Below are 4,721 nucleotides of genomic sequence, written 5' to 3'. Positions count from 1 at the left end.
ATTGTATTGCTCAGCGATGTCAGCCACACACACGTAATGCTGCTCAGATAGGTAACACTAAATAATTGTACAATCACAGATTCAATCAACACAGCAAAAGAAAAGATTGAATTGATCAAATTCCTTATTTTTCCAAGCAATTATTAGGCATCACTTAACCCAGAACAAGAACTGTACTGGTCCAGGGAGTGGTGAGTCTGTGAGGGACAGTACCAGAGAGGAGATAAGCACTACAACCAGAGGTCCCTTTAAAAAATACTTGGGCAATGAAAAAAAAAATGAACTAAGCTTTAAAAATGTAAACATTTCTAAGCTGTTGTTCTACACCTGTTCTTACTATATGTATGCCTTCTTTATTTTTTTTAAAAAAAAGATGTTTATGCTGCAATGTATTCCCAGAGCACTGTGGGTTAGCTAAAAAGACAATATAGCATACACTTCCTGATTTTTGCCTTAATTTATCTGACTTAAAGATATTTTTTTTTTGTATATTTTTTATTTTCATAATAATAATAAAGAACTTATAAACAATACACATTCATCCACTAAAGAGCCACCCCATAGCAGATATACTGCTACAGGGCAGCTCCGCTGTGCAAAATCACATAAATATACATGATTTCGCATTTCCAGTTTGCAAAATCTGGTGCAGCTGTGCATGGCCGCCAATCAGCTTCTAAATTCAGCTTGTTCAGTTAGGTTTGAAAAAAAAAAAAACTGGAAGCTGATTGGTTTCTCTGCAGAGCTGCACCAGATTTTGCACTCTCCAGTTTTAGTACATCAAGCCCAATATGCATTAGCAGACTAAAGGGTTGATTTACTAAAGGCAAATAGACTGCACTCTCCAAGAAAAGTTACTGTGGAGCAGGGGCGGACTGACAACTCATGGGCCCCCGGGCAATAGGGGATCATGGGGCCCCTGTGTCCTTGCCCAAACTCAAAAAAGCCTATGAAAAAGGTACCAGGGGCATCTCATGGGGCCCCCTACTGACCCCGGGCCCTTGGGCAGTGCCCGAGTTTCCAAATGGTCAGTCCGCCCCTGCTGTGGAGCTTAGTAAATGAGCTGAAGCTCTGCTGACAGTCATCATCCAATCATATGCAAGCAAAATTGCTGTTTATTTTTTTCATTTTCCTTGCATGTGATTGGGTATTATTCGCAAAGTGAAGCTTTATGTCATTTACTAACCTCTGGAGCAACTGCACTTGCAGTGTCTTTGCCTTTAGTAAATCTAAATGTCATCTAGTTTGGGATTAAATCAATAATAATACCAAAAGCAAACATTTATTATATTGCAGTTTACCAATTATTAGATGTGATAGCTGCATTCATTTTCATTTTTAGGCTTGATTTCTCCTATTTTCATCTGGTGATCCAGCTAGAAAGTCTGTTGTTTTTCAAAAGCTCAAGCGTTCCAGCAGAATGTATCAATTTACATAGATGAGACAAACCATTTAACACAGTCAATGGTGCTTACAATGAGTAACTTTTATTTATTCATGTATAACCTTTATCCCAAATTGGAAAAAACTGTTTTCTGTAACTGGTTAGAAAGTGTTAGCTGGAGTTTGACTTCAATTTGTTACCGTATTTAAATCTGCTAATACATTTAACACTCCCTTTCCACCCCCCCCAGGCTGACAATGCTGCCGTCTGCTGTGCCCCCTGTGCTCATTCATCCAGAGTTGTGACTCACTCATACAGGAGGTGTGTTAGTGGCCAGATCACCCAGTGAAAACAGAAGTAAAAAACCAAAGAAAGGAAAACTGATGCACCCACCACATCTAATGGCTGGTAAGCTGCAATATATTACATTTTTGGATTTTCTTCCACTTACACATATAAAAAAATATATAAACATATATTATATATACAGGTGCACCTAATAAAGTGGTCGGTGAGAGTAATTTTAAATAATAATAATGATAATAAAAAATTAAAATACTATATATTTACGTGTGTATGTATGTATGTACTGTATATATATATATATATATATATATACACACACACACGTAAATATATAGTTTTTTCATTTTTTATTATTATTATTTTAAATTACACTCACCGACCACTTTATTAGGTACACCTGTTCAATTGCTTGGCAACACAAATTGCTAATCAGCCAATTACATGGCAGCAACTCAATGCATTTAGGCATCAAGGCGTGATGAAGACTACTTTCTGAGTTTAAGCCGAGCATCAGAATGGGGAAGAAAGGGAATTTAAGTGACTTTGAACGTGGCATGGTTGTTGATGCCAGACGGGCTGGTCCGAGTATTTCAAAAACTGCTGATCTACTGGGATTTTCACATACAGCCATCTCTAGGGTTTACAGAGAATGGTCCAAAAAAGAGAAAATATCCAGTGAGCAGCAGTTCTGTGGAGGAAAATGCCTTGTTGATGTCCAAGGTCAGAGGAGAGTTGGAGACTGGTTGGAGATGATATTTCTAAGGAATGTTTCCAACACCATCTATGCCATGAAGAATTGAGGCAGTTCTGGAGGCAAAAGGGGGTCCAAGCCGGTACTAGCAAGGTGTACCTAATAAAGTGGCCAGGAGTGAATGTATACAGTGTCTATCAGTAAAGAATTATGCTTCACATGGAACACACTTGCTTTCACGTGAGTTAAATGTACCATATGCTACAATGCCACAATTAAAACTAACAATCACGTTTCACCTAATTACAAAAAGAAAAATTTTTCATGGAACAGCGTTGCCAGACTTACACACGGAGCCATTTCACGCCAGCAAGCATGCAGATCACACGGCTGGCGCGATTTGTTCCCGCTCACATACTTATGGAGCACATACAGCACCAGATGGAATGGATTTTATTGGTTTTAATATACAGGCCCATCTCTCTCCCTCTCTCTGATTCACTTTCCCCTGTAGTCAGCTGATGAAGTGCTTAAGCACTCAGCTCGAAAACGCCAAGTCCAGCAGGAGCACGCTGCGAAGAATCGAGGACTGTGTTCCGTCTTGCGATGCCTATTTTTACACCTTCTGTTTTTTCCTAGTTTGACGTTATTAATCACCGTTCCGCCAAAGAGCCATTGTTTAGCTCTCGAAGAAGAATGTTGTTATATTGACTGTTTGTGCGTCAGTCCACCTCTCGCTGGAAGACTATTTGGATGAAATTGGAGATAATTTCCATTAAGAGAACAAGCATTATTATTCCCTCATGCCAGATTGAAAAGTGAGCCAAGAGGACTATTTTTGACTTTGGTTCACCTCAGGAAGGAACTTTCTCGACTTTAATGGGATTTCGTTATTGTTGCATTCGCCTTCTGTTTGACAGCGTGCCAAGGGGATCTGAAAATTGTTTAGAGAACAGCATAAAATATCACAGAGCACAAAGCAGTTTGCCGTAGCACATTCCTTTATGATGTTTATCCTGAAATTAAAAAAAAGTTATATATTGTTCTTGGCTGAAAATACATTAGTCACAGGCTCACAAACATGTGCTTTTTCTTGTCGTGTTTAAAGCCCCTTGCCAGCTACAGTCAATTGCTCGCTCCAGCAATTAATCAGAGGCCAGCTTTTCTAAATCTATATGTATTTTTTAATTGTTTGGGGATTTTTTTTCCTCTGGTTCTCAGACCGCGCTCCAAAGCTGGTTTAAGTTTTCTCATACACATGTCCTTGGCTCAGATGTTATGTATTGTGGCCTTTATAAGCACGGCTGTTGTTAGAAAGCTATTATATTAAAGTCAGAGGTCATATTAAAGATTTTTGGAACATTGTTTTTTTTTTTAAAGGCCACCAACATTGTCTCATATCTCTCAGCGACAAAATTTCCATGCTTTGATTCTTGAAGCAGAATCCAGGAGCTGTCCCATGCAGTGCTTCTTTTCCACCAGTAGATGCCCTCAGTCTTCTAGGCTGGATGACAGCCAGCATCATTCAACCCTACTTTTCTGAGCCCAGGCTGTCATGGACAGCTCTAGATCAAAGGTTTCCAGTCTTCCCCTGATAACAAGCACCATCAGAATTACATTAAAAGCAAACCAAATAATTATTCTATGGACAGTTTTATCTCCCCCAGCAGTCAGTGGTGTATTTAGTTCTTGTGCTGCCCTAGGCAACACAGAATCACCAACACATCCCCCTGGCACCACCACCCCCTGCCACCACCGAATGTCGCAACCTATCCACCCCCCCCCCCCCCGCCTCCACCTCCACAATTCACTAATCTTGGTTTAACCTGAAATATTAACCAGTTGGAAGAAAATGTAAAGACATGCCGATGAGAACACCAGTGCATCCATTAAAAAAGGATATAGCGTGTTCACTCTGATATGATATTGATACAGGCATTGCATGTTTGCCTGTAATGAAAGGAGGATTCTCTGAAAGAACACATGTTAAGAAATATAAAAGAAGGCATGAGTGGATTACTGCTTGACAGGCTGTGTTGATGACATGAAGATCAATGTTCAGAATGATCAAAGAGAAGAGAGGTATATAGGACAGTAGGAGTGGCTATTCTTGACTTGATATGTAAAGTGCTGAGGTTGTGGAGCTGGGCTCCCTCTATGTGACTGCAGGGCAGTGTGGACGGTGGTGAGCACTAGAGAAGGAGCCTCTGTCCCTTCCACACACTACTCCAGCCCTGGTCCTACACTGCACCACCACACCTCACCAACCCAGGGCCTTCACCTTCATCCATTCTGTGTGGAAAATGGTGAATTTTCTGTGCTTACCATAAAAGATGATGC

This window comes from Staurois parvus, unplaced genomic scaffold (assembly GCF_062004578.1).
Source record: "Staurois parvus isolate SC_StPar_1 unplaced genomic scaffold, SC_StPar_1.0 ptg000362l, whole genome shotgun sequence".
Taxonomy (NCBI): Eukaryota; Metazoa; Chordata; class Amphibia; order Anura; family Ranidae; genus Staurois; species Staurois parvus.
Note: the sequence above shows the minus strand (reverse complement) of the source record.